General features: G+C 39.6%; 1 protein-coding gene and 1 non-coding gene across 3 annotated transcripts in view; both read right to left on the bottom strand.

Annotated features, from left to right (window-relative positions):
- The window catches only part of TAMM41 (TAM41 mitochondrial translocator assembly and maintenance homolog), an 837,657-nt gene that overhangs the window by 727,513 nt on the left and 87,391 nt on the right, over positions 1–22,753 (bottom strand). The window lies entirely within an intron of this gene.
- On the bottom strand, positions 4,382–4,494 carry TRNAS-AGA. The gene is made up of 2 exons: positions 4,457–4,494; positions 4,382–4,427 (listed from the first exon to the last, which is right to left on the bottom strand). It is a non-coding gene; the product is annotated as a tRNA-Ser (tRNA).

Raw genomic sequence — 22,753 nt, forward strand, 5'->3', positions numbered from 1 at the left:
CTAGAAAGTTTGGCAGAGTCGGAACTGATCCTTGGCTCTGAACCCGTGAGTAAGGAATGTAGGCGAGATAGGACCACATAACATCAATATTTTCAATAAATTTTATAATGCAGTTTCAGAAAATGCTTAGTAGTCAGTATAATAAAATTGGTACCGATAGTCTCAGTACAAGGTTTGTAAATTTAATGTTTGCGAATAAGGTTTGCTGCAAGTACATCTGGCAAGTTTCTTGTACAGTAGAGAGTCAATTACCCAAACGTTTATTATCAGAAACATCAGTTATCCGAACGCAGCGTTCTAAAGCTTTCAGGTAGAAAAAAAACAAAGTCTGAATATGTAAAGGCTACATGCATTCACTTGTGCAGATTTTTGAGGTTGTGTGTAAAAAATATTCTTTACTGTCCACTGGAATTGCTGAATGGTTGAAAGTGTATTCCCTGTGTGCAGAAAAAAACAAGACTTTAGAAGTTTCAACCAGTTCACTGTTTGTCTGATTATCTGAACAACCCTAGGTCTCAATTAGTTCGGATAATCGACTCTACTGTAGCATTGCTCAAGTTTAGAATTAAGTGAGGCTTGTAGGTAGGTCATGATAGGGACTCCATGAAGGACACATGGTAAGAGGTAAATAGTGCCTAGAGTTACCTTGGCAGAGTATGTAAAGAATTTCTTTACTCTATGTAAGATGCTTAGTTTTGATACGTTTTCTTGATGTTGTTGTGGATATGTGAATCAACTTTAAAATGGTTGTCAACTGTCATTCTAAGTAGTTTTGTATGTTTGGTAGCTTCAATCATTGCATTATTTAAAGGAAGAAATTGTAAAGTTGTTTTTTTTCATAGAAATGGGATTTTGGAAAAAAAGAGAAGCAATTTAGTTTATTTGGGATTTAGTACCAAGTGATTATCCTTTAGCCAACTTTCAACAGAGTTAAAGGCTTCTTGAGTAATTCTCTGAAGATATATTAAGTTGTCAGAAATGCACATTAGGATAGAATGATGAATGTATTGTATGAGAGAAGCTTGCCAAGAGGATTTATGTGAATTGTTAGGGAATATATTAAAGGTTAGTGGGCTGAGAATGGAGCCCTGTAGAGCACCAGTATTGACAGGAACAAAGGAAGGAAAAAGTGGAGAACCATTTAACAGACTGGTGACTATTGTTAAGTAGTTGTTAATCCATAGTAGTGTGGGTTGTGATAGTCCAGGCAAGGCAGTTGGTAGAGGCGTTTTTGGTTAGACTAGATCCAAAGCTTGAGAGAGAGATCAAGGTGTACAGGGGAAACAAGACTGCCTTTGTTTCTGGCTTTGTTAATAGTATCTGTGAAAGTTAATAAGGCTATGGCAGTGCTATGGGCAGGTCTAAAACCATGCTGTGTGGGGGTCAGAAGCTTCTCCTGAATAATATGTTGAAAAAAATGCTTGTGAATGCACTTCTCCAGTATTTTTGACAAAAGGGATAATATGGCAATAGGTCCAAAATTGGTTATATCAGATAAGGTTCCTCCTTTATAAAGGGGGATGATGAAGAATTTTTTTTTCATAGAGACAGAATGTATTATACCTTGATAGATCTGTTAATTAAAGAAGACACAGGATAGGCTATGGAACTGGCAGCCAGTTTGAGGTATTCTGTTGGGACATTATCTATTGAAGGAGAACAGGGTTTCAGTTTAAGAAGTAGTAATTTAATGCAGGAGGTTGGGATGGGTTTTAGGGTGAAACAGGGTGTGTTTGCTGTCTGAAGAGAGGATATGTCAGGAATGTTGGGAGGAAAATCTTTAGTAAGGGCTTTAATGCTTTCTATAAAATATGTGTTAAACTGAGCAGCTATTTCGGATGGAGTGTTATTTGGGGCAGGATTACAAGTGGTGGATGTTCCAAGGTGGAGTTTGTTAGTTATTAACAGTAGACCAGAATATTTTGGGGTTAGAAGACTGATATGGGTAAGGGGTTAGTAGAGCAGATTTTCTTGTCTGTGATAATCTGCCGTTTAGTATGATTACGTAGTTCTTTAAAGTGTTGTAGACTTTGGGAGACCTGTACTTTAACCATCCTTTCCAAGCTCCATCTCTATCACATATCAGGTGCCTGCTTTAACTGGATAATCAAAGAGTATGGTTATTCATTATTCATTTTATGCTAGTTGGAGCAAGACTATTGAGGGTTTTCAGGAAAAGGGAGTTAAATTTGTGTAGCTTCATTGCGTGGAATATTTGTCAGAATAAACCAGCTTAGAGCTTTGTTAAATGTATCAGGGTTAAAAATAGTAAAGTTATAGAATGTTCTAAGTAAGTGTTGTTTGACATGATGGTACAGTGTGCGTCTGCATATACAGGAAGGTGATCACTCACGGACTCAGAGAGGGTACCACTGGAGACATACATAGTGGAATTAGACACCAATATCCAGTCGAGAACTCAGCCATTGTTTTTTGGATAGTTACAACGTGTGGGGGAGAAAATAAGCTAATCAATGGATATTTTGTGGGGGTAACCTGCCAATAGAAATTAAAGTCACCTAGAATTATCTTTTCATTAGAAATTGTACTCAAAATCCAGTTTAGGATATTTTCTAGGGTTGCAGCATTATTACTTAGGGAATATAAGGTACTTTAATAGATAGCTGCTTATGACTATTTCATTTAAGATGGGAGATGAGGAGTTCAACATTATGGAATTTGGGAATAGGTTACTGTAGGGTAGGGTTTCAAGATAGTCAGGGTATAACAAAGCTACTCCACCACACTTACACTTTTTTTTTTTTTTTTTTTTTTTTTAGTTCTACCAGTTCTGATGATATTATAACCAGGAAGTGATATTTTAGAGCCAAAGATACATGATTTTAGCCATGTTTCAGTTATGGCAAGAGGGTGCACTGTGAGAGATCCAAGCATTGATTTCCAAAATTTTAACTGCAGATGCTAGCAGTATTTAAGGAAATTAATTTAAGCTGTTTGGATGACTTTGAACCAGGTGGGTTGGGTTTTGATGGTGGTGTGGTCCCTGTTTTGGAAGGAGACAGGTGGGCCAGGTAGAAGGGGAAGTTGGCTTGGGATGAGTTTTGGAGGATACTGGAGAGTCAGGATAGGAGGAGTGGCTGGGGTCGGGTTGAATATTACCACAGAGTGGTAAGACAGTCTGGAAAGCTTGTTTTGGTTTAACTGTAGCAGTTAGCTTTAATTTGGTGTGGTAGGTGTAAGTGTTTAGTAATTTGATGTAAAGATTGGGCGAGTCTTATATTAGTGGTGAGGTGGAGTGATTTGAAGGGTTAAAGATGGAGCACACAGTGGGAAAAATGTGTACAAGACTGAGTGATGTATGGCAAGTTGTAAGGTGATAAAACAGGAAGAGTAAGTATGCAGTAATATTTAAGAGAAGCATGGTATGCATCTTTCTAGAGAAATGTGTCAGAGAATGAGAAGCTAGAACACTGGGGATTGAATATAGAGGGGTAGGCATAGCTCTCAATCGTCCCAAATTCCTCAGGAGCACCCATTTTTAAGCTTAAATAAGCTTAATCTCCTAAGTGTACAATTTGAGAGCTACTCTATTTGCGGTAAAACGACCTATGACCTGGCTGTACTCATCTTAACCAATCAGAAAATCGCTGTACTGCATCCCATTTGCTCATTCTCCATTTCCTGCTTTGTATATGCAGACGTGCAGACATGATGTTCTTTTGTCTTCAATCAGGTCAGTGCAGTCCACATATAAGCAGGGCATAATGGAGAAGCCTGTAGTTCATCTTGTTGCCTACTTAGAGCAGAGTCATTTGCTGCTACTGCTTCACGGACTGAGAGTCATGAAGCGGAGAGCGCCTCCAGGGGAGAAGCTACCTGGAAGAAGGATTCACTGCCTGCAGTGCCTAAGAAGAAGTAGAAGAAGACTGAAGGGGAAGGATTTACTGCTGCCCCCAAGGATAAGAACCAGATCAGTCCAGTAAAATCAGAGAGGAGTTGAAGTGGCTGAATTTTTTTGCACGTTAGGTCTTAGGTTTATTTGCACATTCTAATTTTTAAAGACTGCAGGTAAGTTTCACTTTTTGCAAATTGCTACGACTCTGGAGAGGACATCTGTTAACACTACCCCCACCTTACTTTATGCTTCATCCAGAAGATTTTTGTGTGCTATTAGTAGAAGTGGTATATGTTTTTATTTTCTGTCTGTTCTTATAAAATGTGGTGTTATCTGCTTGCTAACGCATATCTTGTTATGCCAGCATTTTTATAAGGGTTGATAGGTTCTTAGATTAGTACTAAGCTAACTACCCTTGCGAGACATTTTAAGCCTAGCCAATTATCCATTGTGAGACTCAAACCCTGCACCTTGTGCTTGTAAGGCAAACACCTTAACCATTAGGCCACCATCCCAAAATACACCTGTCAGAAGTGGGATTTGAACCCATGCCTCCATATGGAGACCAGAATCCCCATGAACATTGGAAGGAGTTCAATCCTCTAGTCTGGTGCCTTAGACCATTCGGCCATCCTGACATGTACAGGGCTAGGAGCAATATTAAAAATATGTCCTTATTTTTTGGTCCATATGATTTTATGCTTTATAGTTTAGAAGATTTCTTGTGCCAACAGGTTAATTATATAGGCTGTTGGATTCCGTTTTTTTTTTTTTGCCTTACATTTTTGTTCTGTTCCTCTTAAAATTCTGAGTTTTCTGGAAATCACGAACTGACATCTCTAATGACAGACATTGGAGTTTCAAAATTGCATATACTTTAGAGAATGCTTGCTAACACACATCCTGTTATTCTAAGTTTATAGAGCAAGATTTAAAATGTCTGCTTGGTCTTTTGTCCCCCCCCCCCACTATTTTGTGCTTCTTCCAGATTTCTGGTACTAAGAAGTTGTTGAGGTGTATAGGTCCACACTTTTTTTTCTTCTTTTCCTCTTAAAATGTGGTGCTGTTCTGGCAATTTACTGACTAAAGCCTCTAATGACTTTTGAGTTTTAGAACTGCATATCCTTTAGAGAATATTTGCCAACACATATCCTGTTACTGCTGTATTTTTCAAAGTTGACAGAGCAAGATTTAAAATGAGTCTCCTTAGTCCACCCCATTATTTTATGCTTCGTCCAGATTTCTTGTACTAAGAGGTTGGGGAAGTATAGCTCCATACTTTTTTTTTTTTTACTTTTTGTCGTTTCTCTTAAAATGTGGTGTTGTTCTGGCAAATCATTGACTAAGCATGTCTACGTATGTATACAGCTCTTTTAATAAAAAAAATGCTCTAAAAAGATACACTGTCTTTGTGTAACTGAATGTGTGGGCGTGCCCATTAATATACTTATCTGAATATGCGTATTTTATGTTAATTAGGTGTCCCTGACTCTTTCATATGGAGGTTGAGAGGTACGGGGGTAGGAGTAGATAGTTAAGTGCGGTGGACTGTGTAAGTTGTACTCACTGTAGTTAGTAAATATAAGATAGGAAAGAAAGTTAAAGTGCTTAAATTCAGACTGAAGGTTTAGGAATTCTTTGTGTATTGAGCCCAGTAAAGCCTTTAAGAAGGGAAGGAAATAGGGGGAGTTTTGGATGGATAACCGGTCTTATAAATGTAATGCCAAGAGGGTGGCTGGAGAATCAGGGGTGGGAAGGCAGCATAGCGGGAAACTGCTCCAACACCAGCAGGAGGAGTCTTTATCTGTTATACTGTCAGTGGAATTATTTTATGTAATAGGAACACAATTTAACACATGCTTTGGAAGCACATGGGATATGCTACACCAGACTGCAGGCACAGTAGAGCTGTTTAGATGGAGTAAAGTACTACAAAACACTATGACTCTACAAGGGAGTTTTCCTCAGACACTTACAGTTTCACAGGAAACATAGTGAGTGAAGGAAAATTTAGAGAGAGGAATGCAACAAATTAAATTCAGCTGAGAAAGCAGGTTGTAAGCATGGATTCTAGGGTAGGACAATGCACTTTCACTACTATTATAAGAAAACAGACAATAACAAATAGAACAGCAATCCACTGTAAGCCTTATGTGAATAATACAGTTGCCCTAGGCAACATCACAAGGATACACTCCAAGTTCCCTGCTGAAATGTACCTGTGTGACTGAGCAGACCTCGAGATGTGGGAGTAGCAGTCAAGCTTCTTTTGTTTTTGTTTTTTTGTTAGCAGAAAGGATGGTGTATGCCAAGGCTGGAGGAAGATCGGGCTCAACAATTAACAATTAAGACAGGAGGAGATGAAATAAAAGCGGTGATGTATAACCAATCTGCAGGAAAATCTCCAGGAAAAGATGGTATTTTGGTATAAGGCTGGAAGCTAGGAGGGAAGAAAGAGATAAAGATCAGGAAGGTTTTGATTAACAGTGTTTTAAAAGGAGGGGATGCTCCAAAATCCCAGAAAAAAAGCTGTGGTGGCTCTAACACCTAAAGATGGTACAGACCTATCAGATCCAGCTTCATATAGGCCCATTTCAATTTTAAACCATGATTATAAAGTTTTTATGTCTATAATGGCTAAAAGAATGACAAAGGTGTTGCCAAAATTGATATTTATGAATTATATGGTTTTGTGGAGGGGAAGCAAACATTTGAAAACATTAATAGAACAACGATGACCCAGAGGTAAGTAGAATGTAAGAAAATAGTTATGTCATCAGTGGATCTTGATGCAGAGAAAGCATTCAACGTGTAAGATGGGATGATACAAGTAGGGCAATGGAAGCATTTGCATCCCCTGATACAATAAGGTTAATTAGGAGGATATATGAGGGATTGGAGGTAAAAATCAAAGTGGAAGGTTCCTCTCTGATAAGACATCTCTGAGCAGAGGAACTAGGCATGGGAGTCCTGTTTCCCCTTTATTTGCGTTATATTTAGAATCACTGGCAAAGAAAATATGGGGCTCAGAAATTCAACGATATAATTACAATGGTAGTCTAGAAATGTTGGCTTTAGAAATTCGAGGATATAATTGCAATGGTAGTTAAGAAAAGTTGGCTTTATTTGCAGATGACATTTTGTACCTGATGAAACCAGAAAAGGACACCTCAGTGCTGTGGAACATTCTGAGACAGTTCCAAGTTTTTTCAGGATACAAAATTAATGAAGATAAAACAAAAGCTATAGGTGTAAGTTATGTGCCTACACATGAATTGATTCAGCAATACCCATATTCATGGGGACATGATAAATATATTATTTAGGAGTATGGCCTAAAAGGATTCTGTTATGGCAGCTAGAGATAGGACAAACAAAAGATAATACAAAAACTGAAAAACTGGAAGCACTTGCCTATGGATTTTGATAGCAAGATACATGGAGTAAAAATGTTTTTAGTCCCTTTAGTTATACACAGGTTAGGCATATTTTTATCAACCAGAGGAGAAGTTGTGGATAGTAATTAACGAAGACTTGAAGGATTTTATCTGAGAGGGGAAGAGGGCAAGAGTCAAGTTGAATAAGTTGAACCTTCTAATACAGCAAGGTGGTCCAGGATTACCTGATCTGAACACATAAACCACAAAATCAGTGTGCAAAGCAGTCACAGCCCTTAAGGCCAAATACAACACCAAACATACTTGTCATAGGTGACTCCATAGTCAGACACACTGACGTCCCACTCACCAGGCTGAATAAGGAGAGGGTCACAGTAAGCTGCCTATCGGGCGCTGGAATCCGCCACATAACACAAGCACTCGGGTCACTCCACAGCAAGTATAAATATGACACAGTCATTGTCCATGCTGGTGTGAACGACCTGAGACGTACCTCCCTGGACTACATGAAAAGAGACATAGAGGAGCTCTCTGATTATGTAGCCCAGGCAGGTATGACCCTGACCCTGAGCAGTATCCTTCCTTCACCAAGAATGATGCCACAACATAGAGACAAGATGATCAGCTTTAACAATTGGCTTAATTTCTGGTGTCATTCAAAGGGGATCCAGTGTCTGTCTGCCTGGGATGACATGCTTGACAAGCCACGCTTCGCAAGGGACGGCTTGCACCTGTCACCCCTGGGATTCCGGATATTGGCTAAGGCTCTTGCCACCCCCATAGTGCCTTTTTTAGGCAAGGCTCAAATTCTAAACCTACCACCCTAGAAAACAAAAATGGAAAGAAACTAAGGGTAATGCTGCTCAATGCCAGAAGTCTAAATCTCAAAATGCACGCACTCGAGGCCCTTCTCAGTATGGAGAACATCAATGTCTGTGCTGTAACTGAAACCTGGTTCAAGGCTCCTGAGAGCACCCCGGCACTATCAGGTTTTACCTCATATCATGCGTTCCGGCCCCAAAACCCGGACCACACCACAAAAGGAGGGGGTGTATCCATATTCATCAAGGATACCCACACCTCCAGGTTGGTGGCAACGCACGAAGCATCGGAAACCATCCAGGTGCAATTAACCATAGGCAAAACTGCTCTACAATTTGTAGCAAGCTACAGGCCACCCCCTCAAACTCAGGAACCCCACACAGCCTTCCTGAAGACACTGGAGGGTATAAATGTATCTCCAAACACCATTATATTGGGTGACTTCAACTACCCGAATATAGACTGGGAACATTACTCAAGCCCCAACTTTTTAGCCCAAAGGTTCCTGGAGTTCATAAATTCAAATGCCATGGAACAACAAGTTATAAAACTTCGAACATATGTTAAAAAAAAAACAAAAAAAAAACTAATGGCTGTAGGCAGGGGGCCAAGCCCTCCAGCACCCCAGACATAAAGGAAATCTTCCCTTTACTGCACTATAGTGTGGTCTCGGAATTGGTATATTTAAAGAGCGGGGGGTGTGGGGGGCACAGGCCCCCACGTTGGGGGTGATTGGGGGCTTGTCTCCCTGCCTACACTAGTCAGGTAAGTTCAGTTTGTTTTTTTTTGTTTTGTTTTGTTTTTTATTATATGTTCGAGGTTTGAAACTTCGAACTATTTGATTATTTAATGTTTGAAGTTTTCAAACATTCGAACATGTAATATAGACCCCCATGGTACATTTAACCCTCATAATTTTTCTTGCGAATATATAACATTTTCACAAGGGCTGGATCCCCTCACGATATGAGATGGAGTAAAAGGATAGGGCCTTTACTTGGTCTACATAACACGTGTCTTATGCTTTGTACATTTTTTATTGAGAAACCGCTGAGGCCAATCCAATTGGTGTATGTGCCTGGTTAGGTACATGCAGCAGGTAGCACTGTACTCAAGTATGGGCCTGATGAGGGCTGAGTACAATGGCACTATGACTTCCTTTGACCTTGATGCCATGCCTTTACTTATAAGTTGAACAGTAAACAAAAGGATTTCTTCTCTACAGTAGCTACTTGGTGGTCAAAGTTTAGGACAGTATCTGTGTTCATACGTCCTTCACCATTGGGTCTACCTTTAGGGGCATGCTATCAGTATTATAAATTTGCAGAGAGATTTACCAAAGCTATGATTACACAATTTTTGGCATTCAGTCTCACACCATGGTTTTGGCCTCAGTTGTTTGTCATTTTAAGCCTGCCTGTAGGAGGTCACCATCACTTGGTGATTCAATGATTACTCGGAGCTTACAGTCATCAGTGAACTTGATCAGCCAAAGGCCCCCAACATTGGCCCTCACTTCAGAGAAGTATATAGCAAATAGGAGGGGTCCCAACACTAAGCCCTGTGGGATGCCACCAGTAGCAGGTTTCTTATCGGAAGTGGATTCGCCTATCCAGACACGTGTCCTGTCAGTGAGCCAGTTTGCTATCCATCTGATGATACAGTGGTTTATGCCTAACTCAGTAAGTTTATCTATGCTCCCCAAGTGGGGGATGTATTGAAAGCTTTGGCCAGGACTAGGTAAGGGGTATGTACCATTTTACCCTCATCCATGGCCCTGGTGACTTTCTCGAAGAAGTCCACCAGACTTAGCAGGCAAGATCTCCCTTTAACAAAACCAAATTGGGTCTGGTCCAGTGTTTGGAGATTTCCTATATCGTTATTTATCAGGTAAATGATCATTTTCTCGCTGGCCTTGTAGATCAGACTGGTCAAACTTATGGGTCTGTAGTTCCCTGAGTCAGTTGATGCCCCTCCCCCACCCCCAGTGCAGTCCTCCATTCCACTGGGACAAAGCCCATCTGGCGGCTATGGTTAAAGAGGGTTTCTTGCAACACTGACAGATTCTGTTTTAAGCTATTTAAGAAGCATCCTGGAATGCTGTTGGGACCCATGGATACTGTGTTTATGGCTTTAATGAGTACAGTAAGGACCTGTTCCCTGAAAATGACCAGTAGGGGGTGGTTGCGGTATTTTTGGGAATGGGGGAAGAAGTTTGAACTGAACTTGCTGGCCAGCAGGTTTTCTATTAGTGTCACCTGGGTGTAAGTGTTGCCATTCATGATTAAATTGGCACATTGCTAAGTGTTTCCCCAGATTGGCACATTGCTAAGTGTTTCCCCAGAGGTTGCAAGCATAATTAAAAATGCTTCATGGTTAGCTTTCACTTGAGAGGTTATCTTTGCCTCATAGTTCACTTTGGCAGATTTGACCAGCTCTCTAATTTGTTTGTTTAGACTGGTGAGCATCTTTTTGCACTGTTTTGTCTTTTTCATCTTGGTTTTGGAGAAGAATTTTTTTCCTTTTGTTGAACAGCATATTTATGCCAGGGGTCTACTAGTGTGGTTTATTTTTGCCACTAATTATAGGTTTGACTCTCACAGGTACTGCTTCCTCTATGCAACTATGTGTGTGTTTGTACAGTGCTTTTGTGTACAGCACAGAGTAGGCATCAGTGTCATCTGGATTCTGAGGGGCTTGAAAGTTTAATAAGCTATCACTTGGTTTGAGGTAATTGGCCCTAGCAAAGTTCCTAATAGGTCTGGAGTTTGATGGGGGTTCTATGTTAGTTTTAATACTAAAGATAAATCTGTGGTCAGATCTTACCAGGGAGGAGTTAATGCATGGGAGGGAGCAGCATGCCCCCATGTTCATGAGTACCAGGTCTAGGATATTTGTACTTTTAGTTGGGGAGCTAACCAAGGGTGTTTGCAATGACGAAGTCCAAAAACCTCTGAGCAGGTGAAGTACGAGTTATATATGTCTCCCAGTTTGTGGGAGGGTTGTTGAAGTCACCCATAAATATGCTGTTAGGCTGAATGTTAACAGATTTCAGTAGGTTTAGGTAGGAGGCGTGGTTTTCCAGATTCATGTTAGGAGACCTATAGATAGCAAGGATATGGACAGGGGGGGGTCACACCTACGGATCAGTCTAGCAGTGTACTTGTCCTTTCTGTACACAGACACCTTCTTTGTTTGATAATCCAGAGTTGAGGGGTATCAAAATGTGTGAATGGCATTGTAGTCCTTGATATCCGGGGTCCTCTCCATGGTTCTGAACCATATTTCTATGATTGCATATATGTCTGCATTCTCCAGGGTGAGGAGTGCTTCCAGAGAGTGCATTTTTTTTATTTAAACTCCTAGCATTGAGCAGCTGTACCTTTAGACGGTCACGAGTAACAGTTGTTATCCTGGAGGGTTTAACAACTTGGCACAGTCTAAAAAAGGCACTATGGGAATTAAGTTTTTGCCAATATCGGGGAGCCAGGTGGTGACAAGTACAAACCATCTCTGGCAAAGCATAGTGGTTTGTCAATCATATCTCCCCAGGCTGACAGATATTGGATCCCCTTGCTGTGAAATCAGAAACTAAGCCAACTGCTGAAGTCAATCATTTTTTTGCTGCTATTGTGGCATCATCATTGGTGAATGTAGGATGATACCCCAGGCTAAATTCGTACCCACCTGGATCACATATTCAGAGCACTCCATCATCTCTCTCTTCATATAGTCCAGTGAGGTACGTCTTGGGTCCTTTACATTCACATGGACTATGACTGTGTCATGCTGGTACTTGTAGAGAAATACCAAAGTGTATGCATGATCTAAGCAGATACTGGCTCACTGTGATCTTCTCTTTGTTTAGCTTGGTATAGGGGACATCAGTAGGTCTTAAAATGATATCCCTAATAACTAGAATGTTTCGCTGTGTGGGTGGGTTGTCTTATGGGCTTGGAAGCAGGGCTACTATGATTTTAAGAGTTACATGTTATTGAGGTGCTGTCCTTTTTGAGTGTGTGTAGGACCCACTGAGGGATGCTTTTAGGAGGTCTTGAAGGTTTGGGTAGATTACATAGGAGTACCTCCACATATGTGGGTCTATGTGTATGTTCCTTAGTGTTGGTAGTGTGTGTGTGTGTGTGTGTGTGTGTGTGTGTGTGTGTGTGTGTGTGTGTGTGTGTGTGTGTGTGTGTGTGTGTGTGTGTGTCTGTATGTGTGTAAAAGCCTTGCCTCCAATGAGATAGTATAAAATTAAATGGTTGTCAGTGAACATGAGGCAACTGTTACACTGCCTTAGGAAGCCCATATCCACCAGGCCAGATACGGAGATGACAGGAAAGAATATTCCTGAATGTTCATAAAGTCTAAGAAAATAAACTTGATGCTGTCAGAAATTGTAGAATAGTGTGTGTGTGTGTGTGTGTGTGTGTGTGTGTGTGTGTGTGTGTGTGTGTGTGTGTGTGTGTGTGTGTGTGTGTGTGTGTTGTACCTTTAAGAAGCATTTCAAAGACAGCACATGCACATAAATAGTAAGCACGTGTTCGCTTCAGTAGTGCAGCCAGAGAGTGAGGATGTAGGAGTGTAATAGCTAGTTTGTTTAGTTTACCTAAGTTAGTTATTAAGCCTCAATAATGATATGTTTGTACATCATAAAGCTGTTTGAACAGAACCCACAGAAGTTAGTCTGTTTTATCATGACCAGCCGAGCGACATGGTGTCAGAACCGGGATTCCAGTGACTGCTTTTCTTTGCTATGAGGTGCAGAGTTAGCAGTGAAGGTAAACTAAGGACCGAGCATTAAATAAGAGCCAGAAATGAACTAAAGGTAATGAAAATTTTTATGAACGGTTTATTTATTAAAAAGATAAAATGGGGCATTACAAGGGCACAGAACACATTATTAAGCAAGCGAGAGGCACAAAAAAAGTTTATTAATCAAACAAAATGTTTAAAATTAAGATAACTGACAAAACGATTATTGCAGAGTACTGCCATTACAGAGTGTTTTTTTGCACTGTACAGAGTTACTGAGCAAAGTACAGCCATTTTGGGGAAAGTGTCAGTGTGCTGTGTACTGTTTATTCACAAAGTGCAATTACTTCGAAATGTTTTTTACTCTGAGCTTCTTCTGACCAGTTTATTCGCACAGTGCAGTTATTTTGAAATGTTTCTTACATTGATAAGAGGTGATTTCTTACAGTACTGTGATTTCAAGAGTATTCTTGTGAACAGGAAACCTACTTCGTAAAGTTCAGTTATTCAGAGGCTTGTTGTGCTATTGGGCATAGTTACAAATACTGGCATAAATTTCTGGCATATGTATATGTGTGCATGTTCGTATACTTACAACTGGACTTGGCTTGCATTGTGTTTTACTACAATTTGTTGGCATGGCAGATGGATTTCGAAAGCCATCACTTGTACTTGATCAGAATGTTGCAGAGAACTGGAGAATATTTGAGCAAGAGTATGATAATTTTATACAAGCAGCTTATTCTGACAGAGATGCATGCACCATGGCATTCATTTTGCTATACTTAGCTGGGTCAGATGCCATTGAAGGAGTGTTCATTTGTGTATGCACCAAAAGTATATGAAGGAGATGGGGAAAACTGCCATATTGTTGTGCAGGCTGAATCAAGGGAAGACCCAGAGTGTTTGAAGCGGAAATTTGGGGAAATGTGTAACCCCTAGACAATGTTACATTAGAGAGGCATTTGTTTTACAGAAGAGATCAAAAACCAGGAGAAATATTTGCAGCTTATATTCCTAACCTGAGAAACAAAGTCAAAAACGTGTAGGTTTGGCAAATTAAAAGTTGAGTTAATAAAAGGACAGGCTTGTGTGTGGTATTAATAATGCTGCAGTGAGAAAGATTTTGGTTCGTGGCAGTGATTAAACACTGAGCAAAGCTACTGAGATATGTCAAACCCATGAAGTTACAGAAAGGCACACAAGTATGCTTGAATGTGATAAGAGCATGGTTTCAGCAGGCTCCAGAGCAAATGTAGGCGGCATGCAACACATGGTTAGCAGGACCAGGCCTAACCACATGGAAGCTGTAACCCCAGTGAGTGTGGCAGGTGAAACCCATAGTTTTCCAGCAAGTTCTAATACTAGTTCAGTGTGAAGGACATGTTCAATGCAGTACAAGGGAGAGTCAGCAAAACCCAAATCAAACTTTGTTAACTGTCGCAATTGTGGTGCCAGTCATGAGTCTAAAAGAGAAAAGTGTTTAGCATTTGGTCAGCAATGCCACAAATGTAAAAAAAAGGAACCATTTTCAAAAGTTTTGTAAATCAAGTAAACCACACAAACGGTTTTAAAGAAAGGTCACTCAAAAAAGCAAATTGATCATATAGAGAGCTGCAACCCTGCTTTATATGTGGACGGTGTATTAGCAACTGGTGAAAAGGTTGATGCAGTAAATTTGTTGGCAAAGACTGAAGTGTTTTGTACTGTCCAATTCAATGGTAAATCCACAGAGTTCAAAGTAGACACTGGTTCAAAGTGTAACGTTATGTCAGCAGACACATTTGCTATGGTGAGAGCTGGTGAGCAACTTAATGTGGCCAGTTGTGCAAAACTTGTTGCTTATGGAGGTGAAAAAATTCAAACAAAAGGCTTAGTAGTGCTTTCATGTTTTTTGGCTAGGAACTGCTACAGCTTACTATTTTATGTAACTGAAGACCAGTGCAGTCATTATTGGGTCTCAAAGACAGTTTGAGAATGAATCTGCTTTCCTTTACCAAAGACGTTCATCATATAAGCACATATCCCAGTTCCAATTTTACTGAAGCTATTTTCTCACAGAGTATGCTGATGTTTTTGATGACAAGTCAGGCAAACTTACAGTTGTGTATTCTATGAAGTTAGACCAAAGATCAGTCCGGTGGTCATACCAGCAAGGAAATTTCCAACAGCTATGCAGAATAAAGTCAAAGCTCAGTTGGATAAATGGTGCAGCAAGGTATAATTTGTCCAGTTACAGAACATACTGAATGAGTGTCATCCATGGTAGCAGCCCCCAAAAAATGCTCAGACAAAATCGAAGTATGCACTGACCCAAGAGATTTAAACAAAGCATTAAACAGACTGCATCATCATATGCGTACAGTCGAGGAAGTTGCAGCCCTAATACCAAATGCCACCATTTTTTTCTGTCCTGGATGCAAAAAGTTCATTTTGGCAAGTGATGCTTGATCGCAAATCTTCATTACTGACTACTTTCAGTACTCCATTTGGAAGATATAGATTCCTCAAGGATACCATTTGGAATAAATTTTGCAAGTGAAGTCTTTCAGCGTGCAATGGAGCATATTGTTTCAGGTTATCCTTGTGCCATAATAGTAAATGATTTAGTGGCTGGAGGCAATGGTGAAGCAGAGCATGACAGAAACCTTAGGAAAGTTCTAGACAGAGCATGTGAAGTGAACTTGGAAGCTCAATCCTCTGAAGTGCAAATTCAGACTACCAGAAGTTACATATGTAGATCATTTATTTACTAGTATTGGCTTGCGACCCGACATGTCCAAGCAAGCAGCTGTTCTTGAGATGCCAGCCCCAGATAATGTTAAAGCTCAACAACGTTTTCTTGGTATGGTCAACTATTTAGGCAAGTTTATATCAGAGTTCAGTGAGCTGACAGCACCTTTGAGAGAGCTGACACACAAAAATGTCACATGGTCTTGGTTGCAACAGCACCAGAGAGCATTTGAAGACCTTAAGCAGAAAATTGCCATCCCACCTACATTAAGATACTATGATGTCAATAAACCAGTAACTCTTTCATGTGCTGCTTCAAAATTTGGTCTTGGTGCAGTTATTCTTCAAGAGGGCAGACCAGTAGGCTATACATCTAGAACTCTTACCCAAACTGAAATGCAATATGCTCAAATTGAGAAAGAACTATTGGCAATAGTATTTGCATGTTCAAAGTTTCATGATTATATTTATGGTCGAGCTATTCAGACTGAGACTGATCACCAACCTCTAGTCACAATTTTTAAAGAAGCCTATGCATACTGCTCCAGTGAGATTACAAAGAAAGATGCTCAAATTGCAAAAGTACAACTTCAAAATGGTCTATACAAAAGGCAAACTTCTTTATCTGGCTGATACCTTATCCAGATACCCAGAATTACAATGGAACAGCTTACTGCAGAGAATTTTGACTTTGATGTCATAGAAGTGTGTGTAATTGTTCTACCACGAGACTTGATGAGCTAAGAGATCAAACAAAGAATTATCCAATTTTGCAAAAGCTCAACCACTTCATTAATGCTGGATGGCCATCAAAGCAATCTAGTGTACCACCTGAAGTACAAACTTATTTTCCTTACAGAGATGAAATGTTGATGGAAGATGGCATTATTTTCAAAGGTCCTAAAATTGTTGTTCCTGCTTCCTTACAATGTGAATATATACAGATTTTACATTATGGTCACCCAAGTTCTAAATCTACCAACAGAAGGGCGAGAGAACTAGTACTTTAGCCTTCTCTAGCAAAATATATTGATAAAGTACTTTCTTCTTGTTCATTATGCAATAGTATTAAACCACATTTACAAAAAGTACCACTTCAGCTAAGTCAGGTTCCTGAACTACCTTGCTCAACAGTAGCCACTAATATATTCAAGAGGAACAAACAAGCATTACTTAGTGGTGGTAGACTCTTATTCGAACTGGTTTGAGATTGATTTACTACTTAACCTAACATCCGGTGCTTTATCACCAAATTGAAACATCATTTCTCAGTTCATGTAGTCCACACAAAGTTATTTCTGACAATTTACTAGTCAGTTGTTTGACATTTGCAAGAGAATGGGACTTTGTACATGTTACTAGTAGTCCAGAATACCCACAGTCAAATGGACTAGCTGAACGTGCAGTACAGAGTGCAAAGCAATTACTAGAGAAGTCAAAGCATGATAATACCGATGTCTTTTTGAATTTACTCAATCTCAGAAACATACCCCGTGATGACATACTTGGCTTGCCTGCTCAGAGACTTCTATCTAGGTCAGTGATGGCATACCTATGACACGTCAAAGGTGACACACTATGACATTTTGAGTGACACACCACCATTCACCAACACCTGGGTTACCAAAGAAACTGCTTTTTCCATTTGTTGCGTGTGTGGAGTGCATTGAATTATTTTGTGCCAGAAGCCAGTTCAAAAACACTGCTGCAGAGGCAAGGAAGTTATTAACCTCAAATACTATTTCAGTATACTTTCTCAACAGAGTCTGCAAAGGGCAGTGCTGACATTGTTTTCTCTGTGTGGTTACACTTCTGCAAAGGGCAAGTAGTCTGCATTTCTAGGAGTTTGCTGTTTTACATTAATCTCAAATGTCCCTCTTAATCCCTCCTAAAACTGGCAACTTTTTAAACTTAACAATGACAATAATTAGATTTAAACACGAATTTAACTTCATAAAATGTATATTAATTCACATTCATTTTTTCTGTTAGTGTCTCAAATTAATAGTACCAGTAGTTTCTGTTAGTGTCTCAAATTAATAGTACCAGTAGTTTAAAACTGTCCATGCCTCTTATTTCTAGATTTGTCCCAGATGCTGTTGAGATTTATCCCCAGTGCATTAAGAGCCATGCTGTTTTATTTATTCTTATTTATTTTAATTTTTTTATATTGGGGTGAGTGACACGCAAGCAGAGTCAAGTTACGCATTTTCAGAATTTTTGACAAGCCGAAGCCAAAAGGTTCGCCATCACTGATCTAGGCAAACCAGAACATTGCCTATCAGTTCCAGTTTGCTGAGGCCTAAAGAAAAGAACAATAGAACAATCAGAGCCCAACTATTCAGAAAGCGTTCTTTCCAGAAGTCCAGCTATGAAAAAATGAGCAGATTTCTTTATCCATTGAAAAAAGGAGAGGCAGTAAAGATACAAATGGCGAAAGGTTTTGAATGGATTGGTCAAGTAACAGGTATATGTGCTAAGCTGACATCCTACTTCATAGAATCTGAGGGTGTGGAGTACAGGAGAAATTGCAGAGATCATTTTCCTGTATCAGAATCGTTACTGCAGCATTGTTCCTGTGATACAGACTGTAGGTCTCACAGCAATCCAGGCAATGTTCCTGTTGCAGAACGTGTCTTAACCTTTACTTCTGTTCCTGATGTCCCCAAAGTTGAATATTCAGCAGAGACAGTGCCAGTTGGTAGACCTAATTCTAATGTCTATGTCACACGATTTGGTTGTATTTCCAGACCTAGTGTGAAATACATAACCTGGACATAACTGTCTATATGTATTTAGTTCTGCATAATTGCATGTCAAAAAATTATTTGTATGTATTGCATGTCAGTTAGTGGCATCAGTATTGCATGACTCATTTCTCAAAGAGGGAGGATGTAGAACAGTGTGTGGGTTGTACCTTTAAGAAGCGTTTCAAGGACAGCACATCCACAAATAGCAAGCATGTGCTGCTTCCATTTTGAGAGTGCAGCCAGAGAGAGAACGTGTATGAGTGTAACAGATAATCTGTTTATAAGTTTACCTAAGTTAAAGTTATTAAGCCTCAATCCTGCTGTGTTTGTACATAATAAAGTTGTTTGAACAGAACCCGCAGAAGTTCATCGGTTTTATCCTGACCAGACAAACAGCAGAAATAGAATGCCCCAAGCCATACCAACATTCAGTAATGACATGGCCACCTTCTATGTACACCTCCGTGATATGACTGTGGGGAAATTAAATGATCATAACAATATATTTCATCGAGTTGCACAGAAACATATATTGCATCCCTGACAACCTACATCAGTATTGATAAACATTTAAGAGTGATCATGCAATTACCTGTTCTTTCACATGCAGCCTGCCTCCATAATCCTCAAAAGTAAAAATACCTTCTGTGTACTACTTTGACATTTGTATAATGACAGAAGTGAAAACAAAAACAGCTACAGTAATGTATTTTAACTCAATGATCTCACATACGAATTGTAACTTGTCTTTATTTTCACCAGCAGAGTGCCCCTCAGACAGCCACTTCTGCTGATCATCACGAAGTTATCAAAATAATGGCCACTGTAATTTACTTCAACTTGCTGCTGCAAACTATCACACCATCAATACCACAACATATCCAATAAAAACTTAATAAAAAAGACAAACAGAATGCTGCTCTGAACACTGCATATTATTATCACTGCCCAGGGGTACCTGATTACATGCTAGGAATTAAAGAAGACAAACATACCTTTAAAATACATATGTTACATCCAGAACTCAGTGCTTTGAAGCTGTCATCAAGAAACTAAACCTGCCACTAAGTTGAACTCACTGCTTATACTAATAGACCACCAAATTGGTAGAATAACATCTGTATTTTCACTTCAGTGCTAGGAATTATGCCCCATCCAATAGTTCCAAGACAAAAACATGGAAGATATTCCACCAGCTTGGTAGGCCACACAGAAGCATCTAGAGGTCCAAGTTGTGACCCACAGGCCATGTGCTGGACAACTCTGTGTATACTACCTCAATAGTCTTGTTGAATGTAGAGTATCAGAATAAAACAGTTTCTTGCCTCATGAGCAGGATGAAGGATGCAAAGTCCCACTTCCCTAATCCATCAGGAGCCCATGACTCCTAGACCAAAGAACAAATAGCTGCAGGCTAAGGAGTATGGTTCCTCTAAAGGGCTGCTGCAGAGATGGTACTAACCAGATGGACAGTCTCTGCCAAAATGCATACTTTTTAGGGGATAACATATACAGCCTACCTTCCTAGATTCAGATGCTGGGGTCTAAGTATTTCCAGGCACAGTTCATAATGCTTTGACTATATCCAGTAAGGGAAAGGACCACCTAGGATGACTGAACTACTGTCCTACAAGCTTTCTGCTGCCCTTTTTTGGGGATGAGAACAAGTCGAACAGCCACCCCCAAATCATATCACTGTTAAGTTCTCTGAAGTCATCTAGCAAGGACAGAGGAGGGTAAGAGGCTCCTTTTTCATTATCGGTTTCTTCTGATATCTGACGATACTCTTGTAGGGCTCTAGATTGTTGAGCTTTTGGAGAGTCTTGGATTTGTGGCCATTGGTTAGTCAGAAGTAGTTGCTGCAACTTTGTAGCTCTATTTAACTGGATGATTTACAGGTGCAGGTAGAGGAGGGTGGACATAACTGGAGGTAGACATTCTCAAAGGGATTAGGAACACAGCTGGCTAATGCACAGGAGCAGGAAACCCACCAGAAGAGGGCAAAAGGTAAGTCAATTCTGGGACTAGTTTAATACTGTGACAATGGGTCAAGCTTTGCAATGTTGTGCAAGTCAGGTAGAACACCAAGCATGTCAGAAGGAAAAGACCATTGACCTGCTGAAAAAAAGCCAATGTAAAAGTGATACTACTAGAACAGGCATAGTTGAAGCAATCCCTTGTTGTGCCAGAGTTACATGGACAGTCGTGTCTTTCGAATGTTGACTAGAGCAATGACAGTGCAGTGATTTCCTGAACACTGAAGCTGGACTTCCTAGGGTCTTAGTTCTAATGAGAGACTGTGCCCCTCCAGATTTTAAATTACAACAGTGTGCCAGATTTGGGGGGAGCATATCAGATGGAAGACTCAGGGGAGGTTGTTTTGGAGAAAGAATCCTACAGGAAAATAAACTTTGGTCTACTGAAGGAAACCTCAGAAAAAGTGAAAGGAGTTTCAGCCATGGTAAAAGTAGGGTTTTAGCCATTGACTGTGCCTTCTGCTAAGCAATTTTTGCAGATTTTCATTTTTTTTTTCAGCTGAGTACTGCACACGCCTGTGATGCTTCTTGCCGTCTCTAAAGGATTTCTCCTCTTCTTAGGCAGATCATTTGCGCACTAACTTTAGATCATGGGACTTGGAAGATTAAGTTGAGGGGTTAGGGGGCTCATATTACACACACCGGAATATCTCCAACATTGAGAAAGTTTAGTAGGACTTTCAGAGGTACCTTCAAGTGTGACCATTTATCACTGCAAGGGCACTTAGTAACTGAAGCTATTACTGCAAGGAAGTTGAAGGTCCACTCAAGAAAGTGACAAATAAAAAAACTAAGAAAACTGAGCACATTCTGCAGATTCTAGTGATTTAGAGAGTAAGGGATCATACATTGTTACAGAAGCAAGCAGGTGCTGAAACAGACAAAAAAGTGGAAGATTTTACCTCATAAAAATAATTTCTCTTAAAGCAGGCTGATGGCTTTATTTCTTTCATGCTAGAAAAGGGGTGGATAATTTGCCATGCTTATTGAATTATGGGGAACTTGATGTGAGAATTAGCCTGAGAAAGTTGTTTTTGTTGTTGTTTTAATCATCCTTACTTGCAGTATTATTCCTAACTATTCCTGGAGACAGAGCTTTACAAACTCAGAGTCAGGAGGACATCTTATGTGATACTAATGGGAAATGTATATACAGAATTTGTTCAATGGTATAATAGCTTGTGCTCTTACATATAATATTATCAGCAAATATGAAAGGGGCAATAGTAAACCTGTACACTAAGATTTCAACATTATCGTAAAATCAAATCAGCTGAGAGGTATTGCACAAATTATGCAGGTCTATAAAGAAATATGTCACTTTCTAACATTAGAAAGATTGTAAAATTTGCAACATTATTTAGCAATAATAGCATTACTGCATTTTTTCTTTCAGTGGAGAGTGCAAACTCCAAGATGTGGTGCAGATAAGACAGAAAATTATTCATATAAATGCTGAACTTCCATCACATTATCTCATTTCCCATCTCAGCGTAGTTGTTTTTAAAATGTAAGGGTAAAGGAATTTTCCTAGCTGACAGAAAAAGTAATGCCAGTACAATTCAAAGCTCATACTGTTAACTCTGAAAAAATAAATGAACAGGTTGCTTGTTGTATTAATGGCCCTGGCATCATTCCATACCTTCTACTGCTATTGTGAAAACAAAGCCATTAATGTAACGGCAGTTTGACAGGAACACTAATGCAAATCTACCACTGTTCTGACCTTTATTATATCCTATCATTGATTTAGAATTTTACAGGAATTTGTGATTCATTGATTTTGTGTTGTTGACTGGAAAGGAAGCACTAGAGAAAGTATTCATTTTTATTGTCATCCTGGAAAACAGGGTTAAATGATATTGATGGAAACTGAAAAAAAAAAGCCAACCGCAGCTGCCAGAGGTTTTGCTAGTGAGTAAAGTAAATAAAAAAACAGCACAGGGGAACCCCACAGCATGTGGTATATGAAGTTTTCAAAACAAAATTTGTTAGGCGAACTGAAGTGTCATTGGTGCAGTGCACTACATGCAAAAGCAATTTAGGGAAATTGTTCTCCACTTCAGTTGTGAAAAAATAAGGAAGGCAAACTCTATACACACACACTCATATATATATATATATATATATATATACATATATATATATATATATATATATATATATATATATATATATATATATATATATGTATGCACATATACATACATACATACATACACGCGCACACATATAGAGTCAGCAGACGGAAAAAAAGAAAGTACAGTTTTGTACCTACCATAAATGTAGATGTCCGATAGGTATGCATCTGCAGTCATAACATATGGGTTGTCCTGCCTCAGGCAGCCCTTCGGTCGGCCGGATTCCAAAGTCTGGGTCTGGCCTCGGCTGATGTCGCACTTT

This window comes from Protopterus annectens, chromosome 7.part0 (genome assembly GCF_019279795.1).
Source record: "Protopterus annectens isolate FY-2018-M chromosome 7.part0, PAN1.0, whole genome shotgun sequence".
Taxonomy (NCBI): Eukaryota; Metazoa; Chordata; order Ceratodontiformes; family Protopteridae; genus Protopterus; species Protopterus annectens.